Source organism: Heteronotia binoei, chromosome 8 (assembly GCF_032191835.1).
Source record: "Heteronotia binoei isolate CCM8104 ecotype False Entrance Well chromosome 8, APGP_CSIRO_Hbin_v1, whole genome shotgun sequence".
In the NCBI taxonomy this organism is placed as follows: Eukaryota; Metazoa; Chordata; class Lepidosauria; order Squamata; family Gekkonidae; genus Heteronotia; species Heteronotia binoei.
This window is the reverse complement of record NC_083230.1, coordinates 78,953,057-78,979,052: the sequence shown is the minus strand read 5'-3', so window position 1 is coordinate 78,979,052 and position 25,996 is coordinate 78,953,057. Positions and strand designations below refer to the sequence as shown.

Below are 25,996 nucleotides of genomic sequence, written 5' to 3'. Positions count from 1 at the left end.
TAAACTAATTCATGCAGTAGCTCACAACTTTACCATCAGTAGCTCACAAGTTTAATGCCAGTAGCTCACAAAGTAGCAATTTTGCTCACAAGACTCCACAGCTTAGAGGGAACATTGCTCATGACATAACTATTTCTTCTGCGTTATACAAATCTTTTCTCTCTCTCTCTCCCTCCCTCCCATTTGGTGAACCCCTGGACATAAACAGCTTTTCATGTGATAACGGTTAGGCACATAAAGCAACATAATGCAGCATTCCATATATGGCATTCATTCATGAGTACCCTATATTACAGGGGTGGCCAACGGTAGCTCTCCAGATGTTTTTTCGCCTACAACTCCCATCAGCCCCAGCCAGCATGGTCAATACAAAAACATCTGGAGAGCTACCGTTGGTCACCCCTGCTATATGACATTGGTCTTCCTTGCCAGGGATCAGAAGCTGCAATCTATTTCCACAATTCTTTGCAGCTTCCACTCACCGCAGCAGAACATGTACAAAAGAAATTCCTGGTAGGTTTTCTCTTGTACACAAGTCTGTAGTGCCACACACAGATTCTAATTCTTCACTGGGAATCAGCAGTTCCACTTCATATGTTCCTTGCCCCATACTTTTGGAGGGAAAGCGAGTTCCTCTACTGCAATTCAGAACCTCATATAAAGCCTTCTTAATCCTGGTCTATGAGAATGGATTCATGTTGGAGTTGGGCGGCATCAGCCCAAAGATGGGCTTGCTTATGACAATCACTTCACCATCTCCCAGGGCAAGACTCAAACCCCTCTCCCCATAGCACCATTGTTTCCCACTTGGCTACCAGCAAATCATGGTGCTTGCTATGTGTTTGCTATCTGCTGTGAACTTGCTGTTGTAACTTCTAATATTACTTATGCATTTGGCTCACTCCCTAGCAGAAATGCTTGTTTCTTTCACATAGACACTAACTTATATGTGCTGTGAAGAATGCACTGACAACTGCCTATGAAGAGTCACTGTCATGGTGTGTGGTGGCAATGTTGCTATGGATGCTATGGGAATGCTTCATTAGCTCATTCTTTCTGCAGTTCTTGTGTTGTCTAGTTTGCTGTTGGGAATATACAGGGTTTTGACTACTACATTACTATAAGGCCAGCCCAGCAGCAGTGAACTTAACAAGACCACAGGATTGGGCTATCCAGGACCTATGGAAGAGGTCAGGAGAAGGAAGAACCAATGATGGAGGAGAGAGGAAAGTAATACGTTGCACGCAATGATATCTAATACATAGCATCTTTCTGCATCATAGAAAGGTGGTAATCCTGAGCAGGTCACAAGGTAGACAGCAAAATACCACAGGCTGATTTATTGGGATAAACGTTTTTTAAAAATCATTTGACTTGGAAGCATAGAAGCTTTATGCAGCATCCTCAATTCTACATGTTCCCAGTTAAGGGGAAAATGCTGTTCAAACAAATTACAAAGATGATCTGACTCTAGAGCTAACAAGCGAAAGAAATTTTACTTACAAAAATAGAAGCACATGACATTCATGTAGGTACATTTAGCTTATTGTGAACAGATTAACTTCAAAAAGGTTAATGTGCTGCAGCTCCAAGCCCAGATAAGACAGAGAAGAAAAGAGGTTCCAATAATTTATTTTATTTTTTATTTTAGTATATTTCTATTCCGCCCATTCCCCGTAGGGCTCAGGGCAGAGTACAACATATGATAAAACAATAAAATACAATAAAAACATTCTATAAACAGACAACTCAACAGCACTCAGATTACTATGTCATCACATATTGCCCAGCCTAGCCATCTCACATCATGATATCTCATAATATGAAACAGAAGACAAGCAACTGCCAAAGTTGCTCAGCATTTAACCAATGAGGGGCTGGGGCCAACTGCCAAGTGTACCTGAGTGAGAGAATGCTCTTAACCCTTTCCATCCCAGATTCTCATGCATGCAGAGTCACAATATCCAACTGTGTATTAATTTTCTTTAAATCTAGGAACATCCTCTCTCTCTCTCTCTCTCTCTCTCTCTCCTTCTCTCCATAGTTGTCTTTCTCCCTGAAGCTTGCCCGGCAAAACAGTAATAACAGAGCCAGCTATTGCCAATGGGGTAATTCAGCAAACATTCTGTATTGCCTATATATCCACTATAAGCCGCCCTGAGCCTGCTTCGGCTGGGAGGGTTGGATATAAATCAAATAAATAAATAAAGGAGAAAAAAATCACTCCAAGAGAAACTAGAGCAAGGATACTTTAGAAATTGACCTGAAATACAATTACTCAACTTGGAATATGGCCAGGGTAACTGGGTAACCCTTGTTATTCTTGAGCAAAATATTACAGGACAGGTCTACAAATAAAATAAGACTGCACAAAGACAAATGAATGTATTTATTTTTACACAAAGTGGCTGTTTTGGTTGGTGCCGAAAAGTAATTTTTTAAAAAAAAAAATTGATTCTGGATGTGCTACAGCATTCCTACAGCACAGAGGCTGCTGCTTAGAGGCAGATTAATCACACTGAATTCTCAACCTAGATATTGCATAGAAGCTCATCGTTAATAGCTCTAATATTCTACTCAGTGTGTGCATGCTGCTGATGTTACATTCTAGGAATATTAATTACACTCCCTAGATTTTCTTCCTTATACATGTATTTTCAGAAGGCTTGCTTCTGGGCATTGGGAGATTATTAACAGGAAAAGAAGAAAGGAGGGGGAGGCCGATAGTCCTTGAGGAAAACTTGAAAGAAGTAAAACTAAAAGTCATAGTGGTTAACTACTATTTTCCCCAATCAGACCACCAGATCAAATAAAGTCCCCCAAACACTGAACAAAGCATATTCATCTGCAAAGAGAAACAGGGTTTCATTTAAAATCAGTTTAGCACCTGACCAGGACTACCCAACCAGTTTTGCCAATGATTTAACTATTTACTGCAGGCAAAACTAAAATTCTTTCCAGGACCCAATGACAAACCATAAAAAGATTCAGGGGACCAGGATTTTTTTTTCATAAAGACTACAAAAGGTAGAGCAGAAAATGATATGTGGAAACTGGAGTTACAATGACCACAGTGGGTAAAAACCAGATTTTCCAGTTTCTACAATTTAAATAACCTTCAGTGCTTGGTGCTGAGCTTGACATATGTGAAAGCTTCAACAAAAATTACATATGCCCAGCATTATTGTTCACAAAGCATAAAAACTAAACATAGTGGCTCTCTATCTTTAACTATACTTAAAAGGCTTACCAAAAGATGCTTGTCCAAATGCAGAAGGTGCCTTCCACTCATCATGTATTAAGAGGATTAGGCAAAAAAGTCATACTAAATTTAAAGATGCTGTGTAGGAGCTTTTCCAGAACAGTGCCAGCGGCTGGTCTTTGGAGCCAACCCAAAGTGTACAGCATACATTTTTCAGAATTGGGTGTTGTAGAACTACATAGCCATTTGATTTATATCCACTATAAGGCTTACGCAAATTTTACAATAAATTAAAACAAGGTCTTCTCTTTTGCTATCATTTTTGCAAGGAGGGAAGGCCTGCCCTTTCCAGCAGCCCTTCTTCCTCTGGCTGGAGCCAAGGAGTCTTTTCCTCACACCTCTGTGACTGCAGTCACTGATACTGCAGGGGAGGAAAAGCAACCATTGCTTCTTTGGCCAATGGCTGGGGGAGACGTTGATCATCTTCTTGCTAGTGTTCTTCTAAGGAGAGAGGGGAAGTGGGTTATCTTCCTCTAGCTGGTGACTGGGGCCAAAGTATTTTTTATCTTACTTCTGCAGCCAACTGACCCTATCCAGATTTAAGGAAAACCCACATTCTGAGGCCAGAACTGTGCATATCACAGACAGAAAATTCAGGTTTGCCAAAAACTTGGAATTATTTGGCAAGAAATTCTGTGGCTTGTGTGATTTAAACTTCGAAGAAAGCATTTTAACAATATTCATTACACAGCCCATCAAGTCAGAGACCCATCCAATACAATGGAAAACCTGACAACTGGTTCTTAATCTCACTGTGCAAATTGCATCCTTGGCTTTTCATGTCCAATACATGATATGCTGGCAATTATTCACTTGGGATACAACAAGCAGGAGCCCTCATTAAGCCCAAAAAGTCCTTGTTTCCTCAGAACACTCCATTCAGTCGAGGAGCCAGGGCTTTTTCTGAGAAGGAATGACAGGAACACAGTTCTGGCTGACTTGGTGTCAAGAGGTGTGGCCTAATACGCAAATGAGTCCCTGCTGGGCTTTTTCTACAAAACAAGCCCCGAGTCCAGCACTAGCAAAACTCTGAGTGATTGTAAAATATTATATTTTGGAAAGCAGTCATTAGAAACCAGATATATGAATGAATAGTATTTTGCAATGTCCAAACATTACATGTTACAGAAAGCACTGGAACCTAATTCAAAAGCATGCAATAGCCCTCAGTCAGCAGCCTGCCTTTGCCCATGTCTTTTCACCAACCTTTATAACCTTTTACATATCCCAATGCTTAGCTTAATACCTGCAGTGGAGTATGCAACAGAAGCTGCTGTTGCTGTCATTTCTTTGAAGCTGGCAATCACCTGCCACTCTCTATTTCCGCTTCCCCCTCCCACTATTCCCATCCTTCTCCACCATCAAGTGCACTGGTCCTCTCCTGAGTCAGATCAGTCTTCTTCTCCTCTGGTCTAGCAAAACAACAAAAGCAAACTCAGTTCCTACCCTGTGCCCTCTCAAAGGAATGCAATTACAAGCCAGTGAAAAAATACACAAGGGGGAGTGGGGAAATGAGAGAGGCTATCTGGCAATGAGACAAGTTTAGACTAATGTAGATTTCCCACTGAGAGGCTTTTATACCTGTATTCACAGTAAGTCTGCTACAGCCCCTTTGCTGACTCTTCACATTGCATTTTTGGCTCACTCTGAATGAGTTTGATGCTGTTGCAAGCTAAAAGTTTCTGCACTCCCTCCATATGGCAGTGGAATAATCCAGCATTCTAACCTAACAATTCTCATCCAGGAAAGCCAGGCATTTAATTGCCAAATGTTTAAAAATTACTGGGAAAGTGGGGGAAACCTTCTTGTTAGAGGGAAACCTTGGGGGAGGGACGGTGACTCAGTGGTAGAGCATCTGCTTGGTAAGCAGAAGGTCCAAGGTTCAATCCCTGGCATCTCCAACTAAAAAGGGTCCAGGCAAGTAGGCATGAAAAACCTCAGCTTGAGACCCTGGAGAGCCGCTGCCAGTATGAATAGACAATATTCACTTTGATGGACTGAGGGTCTGATTCAGTATAAGGCAGCTTCATATGTTAGCTCTAATCTTCTTTTTAAAAAGTAATGTATATATTTTTCTGTATGACTGCCCAATTAATAAATGGTTTGGACAAAACAAATGAAGCTCAAATATAACTGAATTCAGTCATCTGCCTCTCCTTGAAACTAGAAGGGTGCAATAGAGGCTGACTACAGTGCCTGAGTGGCTTGACTATGGTCTAGTTTTGCAACCAATCACTGGGACAGTGGTGGGAATAAAGGGGGGAAACATCTGCAAAGTAATTTACCTGGCTGTCATGGAGTTCTTCTTGGTGAGGCATAAAGAAGGGAAATCCTGGAGTTTGTGACAGGAACTCCCTGAAGATATGAAGGAAATCTGTTAGGGTCTGGCAGCAATCCCCTGAAAGATATGAAGATCCCTCTAGAGCCTCCTAAATAGCAATGAATAAAACTTCTGCAGAAAGAGCATCCATTGGCGGGGGGCCCCACAAGAAAATGCTGCACATTATGGAGGCACAGAGGGGAGGGCTACTTCTCATCCCTCCCTCTGTAGCCACCACTTCAGTGGCCCTCTTTAAAATTTCCTGCCAGCTCTAATTATTCAGAGTGAGTGAAGAATCCTCCTTTCCACCCCCACCCCCAGCTCCAGCACAATTTCTTTCTGCAGTTTTGCTGGTCAGGAGCCAGTGGGAAAGTTTAAAGAGAGCAGCTGAGGCAGTGGCAAGGGAGGCAGGAGGAGAGAAGGAGCAGCCTTGCCCACCCACACATCTCCACAGCCACTGCCTCCACTATCCTCTTTAAACTTTCCTGCAGGCTTCTAAGTAGCCAGACTCCATCAGAAGCATGCTTAAGACAGGCAAACAGGAACAAGGAATACTTCTCAACCTCTCACCCCATCTCCAGTACACATCCCCACAGTCTGGCCAATTAGAAGCTGAGGGCAGCTGAACCAGCTTTGAAGGTGAGGAGGCAAATGAGGCAGCTCCTTCTCCTCCTCCCCTCCCCCCACCTCTGTAGCCACTGGTTCAGCTGCACGGTTTAAACTTACCTTCTGGCTTGTAACTGGGGAGACTGTGGGGACAAGCAACACTGGAGCTGTGAGGAGAGGGGATTGTTCTTGTCAAGCCATTAATCTCTAGTGGCTGCTGTTCCCTGTCCTCTTCTCTTCCCCACATGGCAGCAGTGCTGTATATGTGTGTGTGTGGAGGGTGACCCTCTGCACCTTTTTATTATAGATTTAAGATTTTTCTGCAAACCTGGGTGGCCCCCCAAATTTGGAGAAAAATCTCTCTTCTCCCCATGTGGGCCCCATCTGTGGATATCAGTATCTGCAGTTGAGTCCACATGTGACTATTAGAATATATATATTTTAAAATCTATAGAAAAAACGAGGATCCCACAAAGCTCCAGGAAGGTAACATGACTTGATCTAATTCATGTAGCAATCCAGTGCAGAGATATGAAGAAATACCCATTCACTGCAGGTAGGCAAAGCTTCATTTTTCAATGGAGGACCTTAACTGAATGGAAAGAATGCGTATGTATCCAAAATAAAACTCATTAGACCTCAGCAGTTATTAATGGCCTAATTCAAAAAGTATAGAAACACCAGAATTTCCCATGCAAATAATAATGCCTTCAATTTTCAGGATTTATATTCGGAACATACAAAACTACCCTAGAGTTACTCCCAGCTGGCCACTGGAAATATTCCCAATACAGCTGGATAAACAAGTAAACTACTGCTCTGTAAAATAGGGAACATTAGTTGATCCATAGCCAAATTATCAGCTATCATATTTGCATCCTGATCTTCTTCCAAAAAACTTGAGAGGGCATACATGTCAACATCTTATTTTATTTTCCCATTAAATCTCTCCAGTGTTAGGATGATCCTGGCTTGCCCAAGGCTAGTCAGTGAATTGGTCCTGACCTGGATGGCCCAGGCTAGCCTAATCTTGGAAGCTGAGAAGGGTCAGCCCTGGTTAGTGCTTAGATGGCAAACCACCAATGAAGTCCAGGGATGCTATGCAGAGGTAGGCAATAGCAAACCACCTCAGTTTATCTCTTGCCTTGAAAACTCTATGGGGTCACCATAAGTCATTTGTGACTTTAGAGCACTTTCCACCACCATCCAATGGGTTTCATGATTAAACAGGGAAGGAAGACCTCTGCCTCAACACTGTAACCCACAGGTATCCAACTAATTTGTTATGAGGGCCAGATCTGACAGCCCTGGCCCTGTGTGCCATAAAATGTAATGCCAGGTACAGGACATATAAAGTATACAGGACACAGGTAAACTCAATTAACAATATTATTTTTTACTCAAAATACAAACATGCTTAAAACATTTCCTTAAAGTATCTTCCTGATACTCACCATTCCACTTCCACTGCCTATTACTTATTAGCACTAGGACAGTATACGGGAACAAAATGCACAGCCTCCATAGGGTTGCCAGGTCTTACCTTTGCTGGAGTAGAGAACTTTAGTGGGCATTCTGGAGCTGGGCAGGGATGTTGTGCAACATCCCCAGTGTGATGATGTCACCTGGAAGTGACATCACGGTACTGTGGATTTCGCACTGGGGATGCTCTGGTATTTGAGCAAACTCTGGTTTTTTCAGCCTCAAAACCACAGAGTATGCCCAAATATCAGAGTGCCTCAGTGCTATGATGTCACTTCTAGGTGATGTCACTGCATTGGGATGTTGCATGGTGATGTCCCTGTTTTGGGATAGGGCTTCCGCTGCTAGCCAGCTGGCTAGCAGAGGGCTAAAGTCCTAAAATCTGGGGTTTTCCCACACCATTGCTAAGAGGCACCCTAAGCCTCTGACATCTGGCAAGAAAGGTAATTACCAGTTGCTCATGGGCTGGATAAGGGCCCTGGATGGACTGGTTCTGGCTCACAGATTGTATGTTTAACATCCCTGGGTAACTATTGAACACACTCATTTTGTCCGTTCTGCAGCTCCGCAAACAGACATGCTCCAAACCCAAGGGTGCTTCACTTATTACAGCTTTTCAGGCACGTATAAAATGTGTGTGCATCTATTTAAAAAGTGTTCACAGAGCTAACATATGTTGATTGCTAAGACCACTTCTACATGGAGATTTGTCTCCAACTTCGCTTTGAAACTGCAATGCTTTCATTTCCTTTTTTTTCAGCTTCCATATATCAGGCCATAATCACTCTTTCGAGGTTTTCTCCATCCTCAATATATTCTTTATCAAACCATCTTTGATGCTTTTGGTAAGAAGGCAGACCAAACATATTACCAAACTGTCTGGAAGGAATGATACACATTTTCCTGCCCAGCAAAGGACCCATCCTCATCAGTGCCATTTTCCTGCCATCTGCCCTCAGAGACACCATTTTCCTAGCACGTTTTCCTGTCATATCAAAGGAGGGCTTTAAAAAAAAGACTGGTAATTGCTATATTGCTATAATGATCTATAGCCACTTTTCTATTTCAGTTGTTAACAGAACCATTACAGCACAAAAGCACATGTGTGTACAAAGGGGGGGGGGAGGGACAGTGAGTCATTATAGCAGCCATGACAACCAGATCCCCAAGAGCCAATACAGAGTAGCTGCTGAGGATTTGTGTAAGGAGAAAGATGAAGGAAACTGTTCAGAAAACTCCCATGCGTGGAAGTACGGTCACCATGCATACGCCTCTACATTCAGAGCAGTAATGAAAGCAATGCAGGGAAACCTCATCATGTCGAAGCAATTTGTGTATGTTACACATACCTATTATTATTTATTTACTTCATTTATAGTCCAACGTTCTCCCTAGTGGGGACCCAAAGCACCTTACATCACTCTTCTCTCCTTCATTTTATCTTTACAACAACCTTGCAAGGTAGGTTAGGCTAAGAGTATGTGACTGGCCCAAGGTCATGCAGCAAGCTTCCATGGCAGAGTGGGTATTCTAACCTGGATCTTCCAGATCCTAGTCCAACACTCTAACCAGTACACCACACTGTCTCCCAGCACACTGCTAGGATTAGTGATTTGAACACAACACATTTACAACTAGTGGCAAATACAAATTTGCCATAGTGTTACATAGAAAGCAGTGTTTAGGCACACAATACTGCTATGGTACAAATCAGCACAAAACTACACTGCCTTATACATGCTTATCTTTGTTGATTATGTTTTGTTTGCCTAGTTTCTCTGATATTATAATCTGCCAAATGGCTATAATGAACTAAAACAATACTATAACTGCTATCATGTTACTTAAATCATATCAGGAATTAAACCTCTACATAATTCTCATATAAAAAATGCCTATCAATTTTCTTCAGATTTTTTTTTTTAACTTTAATACATTTTTTAGTAACAAAACCCATGGCATGGTGGAAATCCCAGCTCCCTCATTGGTTGGGAGCATCAAGTACCATTGGCTGACTCCTCTGGAGCCGCCTGTTGCAGACCCAGGGATGTTGAACAAGCCGTCAAAACAGTCTTACCTCAGAGAGAGACACATCTCTGATGCTTCTCTCTGTCTTTTCTGTCAACTGGCCTCAGAAAGGCCTGCTGCTCTACTGCAGCCTTACAAAAGGCATCATGGCTGCTGCCAGCAACAGACAGCCTTCCAGCACACACAGCCTCCAAAGGCCACTGAAATAGCCAGGGAGCCATCGCTGGGAACATTTCCTCAGAGGGCATGGCTGTCCCACCTTTACTGTCCTTCCTGCCTTTTTCTTGTCACTCTCTCCCATCTCCTCTCAGCCTTGCCCCAGGTGGTTGCCTGAGAAGGAGATAGGGAAGCCTCACAGGGTTGTTGTTCAGATCAAAGGGCGGGGAGAGGAATGAGGAAAGTGATGTGAACTTTTTTGGTCCCTCCTCCAATGTGAAGAAAGAAAGTTATTTTGAACATATGAACATATGAAGCTGCCTTATACTGAATCAGACCCCCGGTCCATCAAAGTCAGTATTGTCTACTCAGACTGGCAGCAGCTCTCCAGGGTCTCAAGCTGAGGTTTTCCACACCTATTTACCTGAACCCTTTTTAGTTGAAGATGCCAGGGATTGAACCTGGGACCTTCTGCTTGCCAAACAGATGCTCTGCCACTTAGCCACTGTCCCTCCCCTTCTTATTTAGAGGCTGCAGGGTTGCCAACTCCAGGTTAGGAAATTCCTGGAGATTTAAGGGGTGGGGCCTGGAGAGGGTGGGGTTTGAGGAGGGGTGGGACCTCAGACAGGTATAATGCCATTTCCTCCTGGGGAACCAATCTCCAGTTTGGTGTAGTTGTTAAGTGTGTGGACTCTTATCTGGGAGAACCGAGTTTGATTCCCCACTCCTCCACTTGCACCTGCTGGAATGGCCTTGGGTCAGCCATAGCTCTGGCAGAGGTTGTCCTTGAAAGCGCAGCTGCTGTGAGAGCCCTCTCCAGCCCCACCCACCTCACAGGGTGTCTGTTGTGGGGGAGGAAGATAAAGGAGATTGTGAGCCGCTCTGAGATTCGGAGTGGAGGGCGGGATATAAATCCAATATCTTCATCTTCCAGTTGAGGGCTGGAGATCACTCAGAGTTACAACTGCTCTCCAGATGGCAGAGATCGGCTCTCTTTGAGGTGGGGGAAAGTTAATGCCTTCACTTGAGTGGGTGGAAAGACAGCAGGGGGGGGGGGCACTCACCCAGAGACCTTTACTGATATCTTTCCAGGTTGGTGGGAAATTCCTGGAGATTCTGTGGTGGAATTTGAGGAGGGCATAGGAGTAAGGGCTTCACAGTGGGATCTGCCAGACCCAAGGTCTTGCTGTGGAAGCTGACTAGGTGATTTTGGACCAGTCTCAGACTTCCAGCCTTACCTGCCTCACAGGTTTGTTGTTCAGATCAAATGGGGGGCAAGGAGAATGATGTAAACTGTGTTGGTCCCCCACACACACTGTGAAGAAAGACTGTCCTTTTCCTATGTAGAGGCTGCAGGGAAGGGGAAGGTGATGGAAACCTGAAGTCAGAGAGGCAGATAAAAGGAAGGATTTAGGGTTGCCAACTCCAGGTTAGAGAATTCCTAAAGATTTAAGGGGTGGGGCCTGTAGGGGTTGGGGTTTGAGGAGGGTGGGACCTCAGACAGGTACAATGCCATTTCCTCCTGGGGAACCATTGTTACTAATCTCCAGGTGAGGGCTGGAGATCACTCAGAATTACAACTGCTCTTCAGATGGCAGAGATCAACTACCCTTGAGGTGGAGGGGGGAGTGAATGCCTTCACTTGGTAGTGTGGGAAGACAGCAAAAGTGGGGGGGGGCACTCACCCAGAGTCTCCTTCTAGAGTCCATTGTATTGTTCTTCACAATGGGCCTTACTCTTAGTTATAGATAACGTACAAGTAAGTTTGCCATTCTAAACACAATGAAATCAACTTGTGAGAATCTTAAAATGGAGCATTAAATTACATTAACGCTTTGAATATACTGAGAAAATACAGTTAGCTAGTTTGTATGAGAAATTATATATCCAAGTAAAAGCAACTAATGCTGTTTTGAAGGAAGTTTTGACAACATAAGGGATAAGGGCTATAGTTTATGGCACTGTTTGAAAAGACGTGTACAGACACACACACATAGACATCACCAATTAATTTTAGAAAACAATTTTTGTTAGATGTAAAGGAGATTGATAGGTACAAAATATATACCAAAGCAAGCAAAGTGTGATATTTACAGAGCAATCCTAAACCCAGTTATGACTTTTTAAAGCCATTGAAGTTAATGGGCTTAGAAAAGTGTAACTCTACTTAGAATTGCACTGCATAAGTAGTCACTACCACGGCAAAAATATCTGCAATAAGATAATGTTGTTAGCTATGAAAAATTAGGCACAAATTGCCTGGGGATCAAAGAACTTGGCAGAGTTCACTGGCAACTGTTAACACCCATACTCTGGGAAATTAACAATGGCTTTCCTTATCCTTGATTAAAGTAATACAACTTCTCCCCAGCACTTCAGCAACCAAGACAGGCCTCTTGCTTGTCAGCTCAAGAGATTAGAGTGTAACTAGTAGCTATACATACCACACTCTTATCACAAGAAGTCAAATGATCACATTACACTGCTGTTCAGGAGAATCCCCAGCAAAGCAAAACATTCTCAGAAAGACAGCACATCTTGAACTGAGTTGCTATCTGTCCTGTATTTAGTAGGCTGCTGTCCCAAGAGGAGTTAAATAGTTTTCTCTCTCTCTACATCCTAAAAATCAAAACTTTGGCTAATGTCAATATTCTGGGAAACTTTTCTCTTCACAAGATAAAACAGCAAATAGCAGAGAACCAGAAGACAGCAAATAAACCCTCACTATACATTTGGCTGAACAATCACATAAGAAGAGTCTGCTGAATTGAATTAGTGGTCCATCTCTTCCAGTAACCTGTTTCACACTAGGCTACTCAAGAAGGCCAATCAACAGGGCATAGAGACCAAGCCCCTCCCTGATGTAGCTTCCTAGCAATGGTACTCAAAGGTGTGCTGCCTCTGAATATAAAGGTTCCCCTTTACTCACCAAGGGTAGCAGTCATTGATGGTAGCAGTCATTGATGGACCTATCCTCCATGAATTTGTCTGACCCCATTAAAACTATCCATGCTCATGGCCATCACTACATCCACTGACAGTGAATTCCACAATTTAGTTACTCATTAAGTAAAGATGTATTTCCTTTTGTCTGTACTTGAATCTGTTGCACAACTTAATTGGATGCTCCAAAATCTAGAATTATGGGATAGGAGAAAAAATTATCTCTAAGTACTCTCTCCACTCCAAGCATAATTCTATAAACCATTATCATTTCCCCCACAGTTGTTTTTCTAAGTTGCAAAGACCCAGACTCTCTTAACCCCCTTAATCATCTACTGCCCTCTTCTGTATTTTCCAGCTCTACAATATCCTTTTTGACATATAGTAACAAGAACTGCATTCAATACTTCAAATGAACCCCACCATAGATCTATACAAGGCTTTATAATATTAGCCATTTGCTTTTCAGTTCCTTTCCTAATAATCCCAAGCAAGGGGATGGCATTTTTCACCCCTGTCATCCACTGAGTCACCATTTCATTGTGCTACCTACTTACAGCTCAGTCTCTTTCCTTCACACTGAGTGTATTTGAGCAGCGCCACCTTTATCATGAGGCAGCATGAAGGCAGTTGCTTCAGGCAGCAAATCCCATGGCAAGAGGGCATTTTTCTGTGGTTCCAACCTTTATCCATTTGTGTTTAGACCTAGTCTACCAGAGACATTGTGATTTTCACCTTTTACTTCACATGTCTGGAGGCCAACAATGTGTCTACCCTTTGTAGGGCTCTCAGCATTCTTAAATACAATTAAAAATACAGTCACTTCCATCCCTTCAAAAATGCTCAATAAATAAATGGAGAAACTTTAAGGGAAAAAATACAGGAAGACACAGTCACAAACAAGAAAATATATAAATGCAATTATATGTTTCTATCTTACATGCTCAATGAGTTTTCATATTATTAATCTATCATGTACTAACTCAGCTGCCATAATGGGGGGGGGGGGGAGGTTCGCAGTACTGAAAAAGAAATGTAACTGTATTTTTTATTTTCTGTGAAGAGCATAGACTCAAATGGCCCCTGGCTGCCTGGCAGGCCTGGCAGTGCAGAGGCTTTCTTTACTTGTTCTGTCCTGCTCATCTCCTCCCACTCTAAACAGACACAGGCCCCCTTCAGGCAACATAGAAGAGTCCCTGCTGAACCTCAGAAGAGCAGCTCATCCAAAATGTAACTGCACCAAAAATGAAAAGGTCAGCACTTTTGAGAAAGAAAGAATCAAAATTGTATGATTCACTGACAAATACATACTTCACTAAATATTCCCATAAATCAAATGCTAATGCCATGAGATTAACAACTTGCCAGGCACCAAAGGATACCTTGAAATATACAATGAATCAAAAACCACAGATAATTTGCATATTTTATGTATACATGATGAACATAAATTATATACCAGAACACACTGCTTGTGGGCACATTACGCTTGGTGATTCCACTGTGAGTCAAACCCTGAGTCTTATTATTAAATTACTATTAGGGAAACAGTTCCTAACATGATAAATGTGAACTATCAGTGCCACAAGCCATTTGAGGATGACCAAGAGTTTTGCCCATAAGGATGCTAAACTTCCAAAATAAGAAAACTGGCTCCAATGGCCAAATAAAGTGACCATTTTGGGGTAAACAGTTTTACAATGAAGAGTGTATTTTTTATTTTCACGTTTGGGTGAAGAAGTACTTCCTTTTATCCATTCTAACCCGAATGCTCAGCAATTTCATTGAGTGTCCAATACATTGAGTGTATTGTGAGAAAAGTACTTATTTCTCTGTAGGGTTGCCAAGTCCAATTCAAGAAATATCTGGGGACTTTGGGGGTGGAGCCAGGAGACTTTGGGGGTGGAGCCAGGAGACACTGCGGGCGGAGCCAGGAGCAAGGGTGTGACAAGCATAATTGAACTCCAAGGAAGTTCTGGCCATCACATTTAAAGGGACAGCACACATTTTATAATGCCTTTCTTCCATAGAAAATAATGAAGGATAGGGGCACCTTCTTTTGGGGCTCATAGAATTGGACCCCCTGGTCCAACCTTTTTGAAACTTGGGAGGTATTTTGGGGAGAGGCACTAGATGCTATACTGAAAATTTGGCGCCTCTACCTCAAAAAACAGCCCCCCCAGAGCCCCTGACACCCGTGGATCAATTCCCCATCATTCCTTATGGGAATCATTCCTGGAGGTGCATAATGGCTATGGGGGTGGAGCTTCCCCCGCCGGCCAGCTGGCTGGGGGAGGGGGGAAGCCTGTAAAACCAGGGGATCCCCCACTGGGACCTGGGGATTGGGAAGCCTATTTCTCTGCCTTCTCTATCCCATGCATATCTTGCAAACCTCTATCACAGGGTGTCAAACATGCAGCCTGGGGGTCAAACTGGCCACCTGAGGGCTTCAATCAGGCCCACGGGGCTCTCTTCTCCCCCCCCTCCTGTCCTACCCTGCGAAGCTCCAATGCTGCTGACAAAGTTCCCAGCTCCTTCTGCCTTCTCTTTGCAGAGGTTAAACCAAGAGTGATGTGGCACAGAAAATGTGGACTGGATTTCCCATTTTGGCCTATTGGCAGAGCAGACCGGAATGGGAAATCCACTCCACGTTTTCCTTGCAACTTTGTTTCAATGGAGAGGTTTAACTTCCCAGCATTTCTATGGCCAGCTGAAACTTCCTGGAGTTGTGTGCCAGCAAATCAAGCATCCATGCTGAGTCAGCTTTGTCTCTTCTCAGTGAGGTGAGAACTAGTGCCTATTCAGTACTCTAACTCGGGAACCCACAGCCAAAGGGGGATATTACACAGGAGAGGCATTGCTAATCTGAGTAGACTGGGGAGGGGGGGGCAGGATCTTGCATTGCCTTGTCATTTAATGTTTTCCCAGGCTGAGAGCATCCTTTTTTGTTTTCTGCTGTGTGATCCTTGTGCTTTTCCTTTTTAAAACTGCATTGTGAAATCCCACTATTCCCCTACTTTCCACTTTAAACAAATTATTCCAAGAGTTTTAAGCATGTTTGTATTTTAAGTTAAAAATAATATTTTAATTGTGTTTTCCTGTGTCCTTTATAAAGTCTATATCTCCTCTATCTGGCATTATATTTTAGGAGATGCATGGCTCGGCCCCACAAAGTCCCATTTCTGTCAGATTCTGCCCTCTTAACAAATGAGTTTGACACCTCTGCTCTATCATGTCACCCCTCAGTCATCGTTTCTCCAAGCTAAAGAGCCCCAAGCACTTTAACCTTTCTTCATAGGGAAAGTGTTCCAAGCCTTTATTCATTCTAGTTGCCCTTTTCTGGACTTTTTCAAGTGCTATAATATCTTTTTTGAGGTGTGGTGACCAGAATTGTACACAGTACAGATGTCCAGAAAGCTTTTGATAGTTCATCATCAAAGGCTCCTTAGAAAGCTCGAGAGTCATGGATTAAAAGGACAAGTCCTCTTGTGGATCAAAAACTGGCTAATTAATAGGAAACAGAGAGTGAGTATAAATGGGCAATCTTCACAGTGGAAGATGGTAAGCAGTGGGGTGCCGCAGGTATTGGGTTCCATGCTCTTTAATTTGTTCATTAATGATTTGGAGTTGGGAGAAAGTAGTGAAGTGGCTAAGCTTGCAGATGACACTAAAATTGTTCAGGGTGGTGAGAACCAGAGAGGATTGTGAGGCACTCCAATGGGATTTGTTGAGGCTGGGTGAGTGGGCATCAATGCACTTTCCAACTGGAAAGTATGGGTAGTTAAAATCATCTATTACAACACAGTTTTCACGTCTAGCCACTATCTTTAATTATTGTCTATATTTCCCCCGAACACTAAGCATTCCAACTCCCCAATTTCGCCTCAGTCATTTCGCTAGCATTTGTATATAAACATCTGTAATTTCCCAGGCATGTTAGGCCCATAACCTTCCTCCTGCCGCCTTGAGACCTTGCCAGGTAGTCCATATTGTTTGTCACCATCTCAGTGGACAACCCTAATCCATTGCCCTGCAGAAAAGTAACAGCTAACTCTTAATCCCAGTTGGAAAGTGCATTGAAAGAGGATTGAAACTGCACTATTTAGCATGTGTGATCACAGCCTCTGTTTCCTATTAATTAGCCAGTTTTTGATCCACAGGAGGACTTGTCCTTTTACCCCATGACTATTGAGCTTACTTAGGAGCCTTTGATGAGGAACTTTATCAAAAGCTTTCTGGAAATCAAGGTAAACAACAACGATTGGGTCCTCCTTGTCCACATGTTTGTTCACCCCCTCAAAGAATTCTAACAGGTTAGTGAGACAAGATGGTCCCTTACAGGACCCATGTTGACTCTGTGAGATGAGCCATCCCGAAACAGAGTCATTTCATCTTCTGTCGATTTTCCCCCATACACCATTATAAGTTAACATATCCTGACAAATGCTGATATTCAAATAGATTGAGATGGGTAGCTGTGTTAGTCTGTCCATAACAGTAGAACAGCGCAAAAGTCTAGTAGCACCTTAAAGACTAAGAAAATTTGTGGCAGGGTATGAACTTCCAGAAGTATGAGCTCAGATACAGCTAGAGTATGAGTTCATCTGTCCTTCCATCTTGGAGAATGAAGTTTTAAAAATTTATTTTATTTATTATTAGATTTATGAATCTCCCAATCCCTGCTGTTGCAGGGCTCTGGATAATATACAACAACAATAAAAACATCAATATAAGGTAAAACCATTAAACATTAGTACCACAAATTTAAGAGTCAGATGATGACTTCTAATTATTTCAGGTACAGACTACTGGCCACTTCATAGGCAGGAGGCATAGAGGGGTGAGGCAAATATAGAGAGCAGAAGAGGGTGTCAGCCAAGATGGTAGCCATCACTGTCCTCAACCAAAAGCCTGGTGGAATATCTTCGCCTTGCAGGCCCTGCAGAATTGCATAAGGTCCTGCAGGGCCCTGATGGAGTTTGGCAGAGAGTTCCACAAGTTTGGGGCCATGACCAAGGAGGCCCTTGAAGGTCAATAGCAAAACCTTGAACTTGACTCAGTACTCCACTAGAAGCCAATGCATCTGGCACAGCACCAGATGTATGTGTGCCATCCATGAGGTTCCATCAGAACTCACTGCCACATTCTGGATCAGTTGGAGCTTCTGGGTCAGTCTCAAAGGCAGACCAGCTTAGAGAGAATTAAAGTAGTTTAGCCTTGTATGGATTACCATGGCTAGGTCAGGGCATGACAGGAAAGGGGACAATTGCTGGGCCTGGTACAGATGGAAAAATGCTGGTCTGGCAATATGTGTGACTTGAGCCTCCATATTCAAGAAGGCATCCAAAACTACTCCCAAGCTCTTGGCAGACAGTGCCAGCGGCACTTCATCAAAAGCAGGCAACCTATGCCCCTATCCCAAAGCCCCCCTCCCCCCCCACCAGCCACAGAACTTCTGTTTTAGTTGGATTCAGTTTCAATCTGCTGTGTTTCAACCACCCAACCTTGGCCTCCAAACCCATGGCCAAATTTTGTGGAGCAGTATCCAGGTGGCTGTCCAATGACAGGTACAGCTGGGTGTCATTAGGGTACAGATGACACCCAAGCCCGAAACTCTGCACCAGCTGGGAGAGGGGAGGCATGTAGATGTTAAATAACACCAGGGAGAGAAGCACCCCCTGAGGGACCCTACATGTTAAGAAGTAACTAGAGGACACATTCTTACCAGTGCTATCCTCTGTCCCCAACCACAGGAAAATGAGGTATTGAAAGGCCAACTCTTATGTTGGCGAGGTGATGGATCAAGAGATTGCAATCAATCATGTCAAATGTAAGGTCTAATAACAATAGCAGTACTGATCCACCTCAATCCAGCTTAGTTCATCCATCAGGGCAACTAACACCATCTCCATCCCATGGCTGGGTTGAAAGCCAGTCTGGAGTGGGTCCAATGTCCAGGGCTTTTTTTGTAGGAGGGACTCCTTTACATATTAGGCCACACACCCCTGATGTAGCCAATCCTTGTGGAGCTTACAGTGGGCCCTGTACTAAGAGTCCTGTAAGCTCTTGGAGGATTGGCTACATCAGGAGTGTGTGGCCTAATATGCAAAGGAGTTCCTGCTACAAAAAAGCCCTGCCAATTCCAATGAGTCATCCAGAAAATCTAAACGTGATTTCAGATGCCAAATGACAATAGCCAGTGAATGACAATAGCAGGTGTGATTGAATTAGTTGTGATATGCAGAGGTAAACATCTCCATAAGAATGGACTACAAACCATTAGAAAAATCATCCATGATAACACCACAGCAGATCCAGCCACTGAACTCTGCATATTTCTTCTCACCCACAACTACTTCAGGTTTGTTGAGAACTTAATACCTTCAAACCAATGGCACAACCATGGGCACCTACAAAGCTCCACAGTATGCCAGCATTTTCATGGTGGATCTAGAACAGCATTTTCTGAACTCCTACCCAATAGCACCTCTCCTCTATTTGAGATTCACTGATGACTTATTGACTGGACCCATGGCAAAGAAGCTCTCAACAGATTTCACCAGGCTTTCCACAACTTCCACCCCACCATCAATCTAAACTATGAATTACTCCACACAAGAAATAAACTTCCCAGACACCACAGTACTGATACATGAGGGACACATATGTACCACACTATACTGAAAACCAGCAGATCAGCAAGCATATTTACATGCCTCCAGTTACCACCCCAACAACATTAAACAATCCCTTTATAGCCAAGCCCTACATTATAGTCACATCTGCTCCAACCCCTCAGACAGAGATACAACAGGCATTTTTGCAATCACAATATCCTCCTGATATAGTGAGAAAGATTATTGGAAGGGCCAGAATGAAACTCAGAGACAGCTTGCTACAAGACAAGCCCAAAATAAATGACAACAGAACACCACAGGTGGTGCACCTACAGCTCACAACATAAGCCAGTTCAACGTATTAACAGCCTACAACTCATGCTGGATAGTGACACTTCCCTCACAGCTCTGGCGCCAGTCCCTGGGGCCAAAAAAGTTGGGGACCACTGCCCTAGGACATCCAGTAAGATTGAGGTGGGGTGGGGGACCTTTTCTTGCTTACAGACAACCTGCTAACTTAAAACAATCTCTCACCCACAATGATCAACTACTTAACAGTAGCAGGGACTCTGGTACCAAGGACTGTAACAAACCAAGATGCCAGTTTTGCAACACCATCAGCAACACCATAGCTGACCCAGCAAAATTAACCGTACCATCTCAGGTTCATATTCCTACTCATCCTCTAATGCAGGGGTGGTCAATGGTAGCTCTCCAGCATGGCCAATGGCTGGGGCTGATGGGAGTTGTAGGCAAAAAACATCTGGAGAGCTACCGTTGGCCACCCCTGCGTGATTTATGCCATCATGTGACAACAATGCCCTTTCACCCTCTACAAACAGGCCAGTCCCTACAACAAAAAATAAATGAACATAAGTCTGACGTTAGGAACCACAACATTAAAAAAAACTGGGGGGGGGGGACATTTGAAACTTCCAGGACATTCAGTTGCTGACCTAAGAGTAGCAGTTCTCTTACAAAAGAATGTCAAAAGGAGATTAGAAAGAGCAACTGCTGAACTGCAACTGATAATGTAGCTCAAGACAGTGCATCCTCCCGGACTAAAATTGTGACCTATGTTTCCTGTCTCATTACCTCCACACCTACTACCCTTCTACATATCAAATTAATCCAATCACACCTGCTATTGCTGTTTACCTGCTATTGTCATTCAGCATGTGAAATCATTCCACACGCCAAGATATAAGGATAGATGAACTCACACTGTAGCTGCCTCTGAAGAAGTGAGCAGTGACTCACAAAAACTCATACCCTGCCGCAAATTTTGTTAGCTTTAAAGTCCTGCTTGACTCTTAATCTTTTCTACTGATTTTCAAATGAATATCAGGATGTTGTAACTTATTGCCACATGGAGGCACTTTTACAAGGCTGCTTTGCCACATAGAAGTTGGGAGAAAGTGTTGCTTTCTGGTGGCTTTCTCATCTGACAATGATGAGAACTGGCCCAGAATTTGGTGATGCATACACACATGAAGCTGAATCAGATCTATCAATATCAGTAAGACTGGCCAGTAGCTCTCCAGAGCTGAAGCAGAGATGCTGCACATTACCTACAGTCTTAATTGGAGATGCCAAGGATTGAACCTGCAACCTTCTGCATGCAAAAGCAAATGCTTTACTACTGAGCAACTGCCCCTCCTCAAAGAGGAGACATTAGAAATAAAAAGATTTTGAAGCATAGTAAATTGGAAATCCGCCTCTGAGCTTTCAACCATTGCTGTTATTAATAATCTATACAACAGTTGGTACAAGTAATGTTTCACATGGCATTAATGCTCACAATACATCTTTGGCACAGTCACTATTACCATTTTATCTCTTAGGATTCTATTTCTTACTCATGGGTCAATTTTTTACCTAATCAAGATTCTCAAAGAGGCTTACAAGAAAACAATCAAAACTATATAAAACAAACAAGGCTAAAATATACATTATTAAAAAAATTATACAGCAGCAATCAGATCAAGGTTAAAAGATAGTGACTGGCCCTAGGACAGGGGTCCCCAACCTCCGGTCCATGGACCGGTACCAGTCTGCGGCCTGTTTGCAATTGGGCAGCGCAGTCTTGCCACCCCGCTCCCCCGTGCAGCCTCGCCCCCTGCAGCACACATACCCCCATTTTCACCATTTTAAGGCCTAAGAAGGGATGGTGAAGTACCTCCCAGGCTGACCCCCCTGCCAATCAGCTGATCAGTGGGGGAAACCATGGCAGCAGTAGCGAGCGACCCAGTGAAATAGCGGCACTGCCCTTGTCTCCTCCCCACTTCCTTCATGGGCGTGGGAAGAAAGTGGGGATGAGGCAAGGGCAGCACCAGTCTTTCAGTGGGTCATTGGCACTGCTGCCGCAGTTTTCCCTGCTGATCAGCTGCTTGGTGGGGGAGGCAGCCTGGGAGGCGTTTCATGGCCCCTTCCCAGGCCTTAAAATGGTGAAAACGGGGGAGGATGTGCTGTGGGGGGCGGGGCATCAAAGTCAGCCCCCCACCCTGCCAGTCCTGGGGCCACAGTGGGTGGGCCAGCTCTGGCGCCAGTCCCTGGGGCCAAAATAGTTGGGGACCACTGCCCTAGGACATCCAGTAAGACTTTACCTAAGTTTGGATTTGAACCCAAATCCCCCATAGACAGCTCTAACATTTTATCCTGCCATAGAGTTTTACACCAAAGTGTCCCCATGCAATGTGTCTGGTGTGATTACATCACTTCCAGGTGACATCATTGTACTGGGGACATTGGACACCATTGGAACAGGTGGGGCTTCCCCGCCGGTCAATCCTGTGCCAGTAGGTTGGAAACCCTGAGATTGGGGGAAACCCCAAGCCATGAGGTTTCCACTGTGACTTTCAATGGTGGAGCTGGACACCCGCTGGTGAGCCAGCCACAGCAGTTATTGGAATAGTCCCAGTTGGGCAAGTAACAGGATTGCAGGGGAAAACAACCTGCTTCAAGATCTGTGCTGGGGGTTTATTTGGGACTGAAAAGGCCTTGTTTAAGAAAGAGCGCAGCCATCTAGGTTCTCTACCCTGCCTTACCCAATCGCTCCAGTTTTTCATAATAATGTGTATGTTTCATTTGTTCTCTTATTGAGGATGACAATGGGGTTAACTCATTCAGTGAAGAGTTTCTCTAGTCTGTGCTCTGAAATCTGTCATACTGGTTCTCATTCTGTAATGAAAAACATGGCCATGAATGGTAGGTCAGCAGTGGCAACAGTGAAGTAGATGGTGTTCACCCACAAAAGTGTTCGTATTTCCCTTTGCTTTACTGGTGTATGGTATCAGCCTACGATCATTTGTGGGATTACGGAAAATAGGGCACCTTTTTTGCCCTTTTCCTCATGTACAGGAGACAGTACTACAATCCGTTGAATAAAGGAGAGTTGTTTAGGTCAAGGGTCCCCAACCCCCGGGCCATAGACCAGTACTGGTCCGTGGCCTGTTAGCAACCAGGCTGCGAGGTAGAAGTACCACACTGCCCCTTTCGCCTGCCCGGGATCCAGGTGGATGAAAGAGTCAGAACATCCTTGCTCTGCAACCTCAGAGCAAAGCAGAGCAGCCCCACCACCCCTTTTGCCTACCCAGGACCCAGGCAGATGAAAGAGGCAGCGTGGCCACACTCCAAAGCTGCCTCCCCTTGTGACAGAAGCAGCCTTTGTGTCCCCTCCCCACATTTAAAGATCCCTATGGGGGCAGGGACAGAGCGCAGGCAGGGGGGCAGCAAAAGCACCAGCACCCCTCCCTCTGCCAGTCCATGGAAAAATTGTCTTCCACAAAACCGATCCCTGGTACCAAAAAAATTGGGAGCCACTGGTTTAGGTCACATAGCTATTCCAATGGGACCAACCTTGGTGGGATGATTGGAACATCCTGTGTCTATGGGTGTTTGAATGTTCTTCACGCCTCCTGCTTTTCTTCAAGGGACTGGAAGGAATGGATGAAGCTATGCTTCCAGGCATACTGTCACTTCTCCTGGTGATTCCCACCATCACCATTTAACAGCATGGAATGCCTTGTCCTTGCAGAACTAATTTTAGCAGTATATTTGAGAATGCTGATGGGTATTGGTGTTTGGGGTCCTTCAACAGAGCCCCTGTAAGTTTCTGAGACATCTGACCTATACTTCTCTCCATGGCCATTAGGTGTTTGCATCAAGTTCCATCACGGAAGTCCCCATTTATATATTTGCAGATTTAAAGACACAGGGGCAGTGTCCCCATATCCCAGGTGTCATAGCATACAAGATCTGGATTCTCATTCTAGGACATCTATGTTCACACTGAAGTATCATTATGCTGTCATAAATTGTTTCTGGCAGTGTAGCACTGTGTGCCAGTAACATGCCTAACTTGCACACTAAGTGTTATTCATGGACAGAATCGCTCCATTATGTCTATAAAAATCATACATAGACAAGTCAGGGACTTGTGTGGAAAGAGGAAATGCCATTCTTTAACCTTGTTGGCTCTCCTTCCTACTCTGACTTTTCTCCCCCATCCCATGCCATCTTCTGCTTTCCTCCAACATTGCCCCGACTTCTTTCCTGATGGCTCTAGTTGTTGCTCTCTTATCCCACCCTTTCCCACTCCCCCTTCCTTCAGATTACTTGCTCTGTCTCTACTTCCTTCTCCACTCTCATCCTGCTCTACTTCCTTTCACACATACCCTTCTGCCCTACATTTTCCCCAATGCTTGGAAACAGGCCCTTCATTGCTTGGGGTTGCCCTGGCAACAAAAAAAAATGGCTGAGATCTCATGAGAAATTCTTGCAAGACTTCAGATGTCAAAGTATTTGGTTTTTTAGCAGTGACCTTTTTTTTGCATTCCACTTCCTTTTCTACTTTCAGATTTTTCTGCAAACCTGGGTGTGCCTCACCCCCAGGACTACAAAAATCTTTATGCTAGCCCTGGATGGTCCCATTGTATTCATCATTTGAACTCCATCTGGGAGCCAGCCATTTGCTAGATAGATGGCTAGAACAAAAAAAAAATCATCCAAATCTTAATACTTGCACTGTTCCTGCGTGTGCTGGTCCTTCCTAAGGGACATGCCAGGGCAGAGCACACTAATGCAACTTCAGAAAACTGCTCTGGTGCTAAATTAATGGCGTCTTGAAAATCTTGCATATGTTTCCTTTTAACAGGCATCCTCTGAGGGCATATAATGCTATTCTACACTTTCAGTGACTGACAATACAGTCCTAAACTGAATTACCGTATTTTTTGCACCATAAGACACACTCCCCCCCCCAAAAAAAAAGTGTGGGGGAAAGTGTGTGCGTCTTATGGAGCGAAGGTACCGTACGTACCTTCCTCTGGGGGGGGGGATCCGCTGCCTCCGTCCCGGCACTTCCCCGCGCCTGCCTGCCTGGCTCCAGCTCTGACGCTTACAGCAAGTGCCAGGATCGCTCCCTCCACCCTCCGATCCCAGCGCTTGCTTTAAGCATCAGCGCTGAAGCCATGCAAACAGGCAGGGAGAAAGCACGCCGCCCCCTCCACAGCCGGCGCTCGCGAAGCGCTGGGTTTGCGGAGGGGGCGGATGCTTCCTCTGTGCCTGTCTTCCTGGCTTCAGCTGCTGCTTATAGCAAGCGCTGGGATCGGAGGGCGGAGGGAGCGATCCTGGCGCTTGCTGTAAGCATCAGCTGAAGCCAAGCAGGCAGGCACGGGGAAAGCACGCCGCCCCCTCCACAAACCCAGCGCTTCGCAAGCACCGGCTGTGGAGGGGGAGGCGTGCTTTCTCCCTGCCTGCGTGCCTGGCTGGGAGACAAGCGGCGAGATCGCTCCCTCCACCCCCACTGCAAACCCAGCACTTTGCAGGGAGCGATCTCGCCGCTTGTCTCCCAACCAGGCACGCAGGCACGGGGGAAGCACGCCGCGCTTGCGTGCCTGGCTGGGAGACAAGTGGCGAGATCGCTCCCTCCGCCCCCATCGCAAACCCAGCACTTCGCAGGGAGCGATCTCGCCGCTTGTCTCCCAGCCAGGCACGCAAGCGCGGGGGAAGCACGCCAGCGCCTGCGTGCCTGGCTGGGAGACAAGCGGCGAGATCGCTCCCTGCGAAGTGCTGGGTTTGCGGTGGGGGCGGAGGGAGCGATCTCGCCGCTTGTCTCCCAGCCAGGCACCTGCGTCTAATGGTCCGGAGCGTCCAATGGACCGAAAAATACGGTACGCTTTTCTAAGTGCACTAAAGTCCATGGACTTAGAAGGTTCTAACTTTCTGTCACATCTCAGCATAGACATTGTAAAGTGTGAACACAGGGAAGCAAAAGTAAAGCTTTTGGGGTATAACAGTGAAGCATGCCTTCAATTTTCATTTGGAAAAATAGCACATTCTGCTACCTAGGGAACACTGGTTGTGCCATGTCCTTTCCATCTTCCATTCAGTTGTGAACCTCTTCACCTCATTGTGTTAGCTTTGCCAATTTAAATTTGCATATTGGTTTTCACCTTTTGCTCCCCATTCTGTTTGGGTCTTCAACTTCTATTGACAAAAATGACAATGTTATAGAGTGTTTTTTCCCCTGAACATTCAAAGCATACCTCAAACATTAGTTCAGTAATCTATACAACAACC

The 25,996-nt window shown here is 44.5% G+C and overlaps 1 protein-coding gene across 5 annotated transcripts in view; it reads right to left on the bottom strand.

Moving 5' to 3' along the window:
* TCF20 (transcription factor 20) overlaps window positions 1-25,996 on the bottom strand; it is a 350,226-nt gene that overhangs the window by 175,969 nt on the left and 148,261 nt on the right. For 4 of the 5 annotated variants that reach the window (XM_060245336.1, XM_060245341.1, XM_060245342.1 and 1 more), the window contains one exon: window positions 5,548-5,617. The exons of the other annotated variant lie outside the window; for it this stretch is intronic. The gene's annotated coding sequence lies outside the window, so the exon portion shown is untranslated. The remainder of the gene's footprint in view (window positions 1-5,547; window positions 5,618-25,996) is intronic. 5 annotated transcript variants of the gene reach the window in all.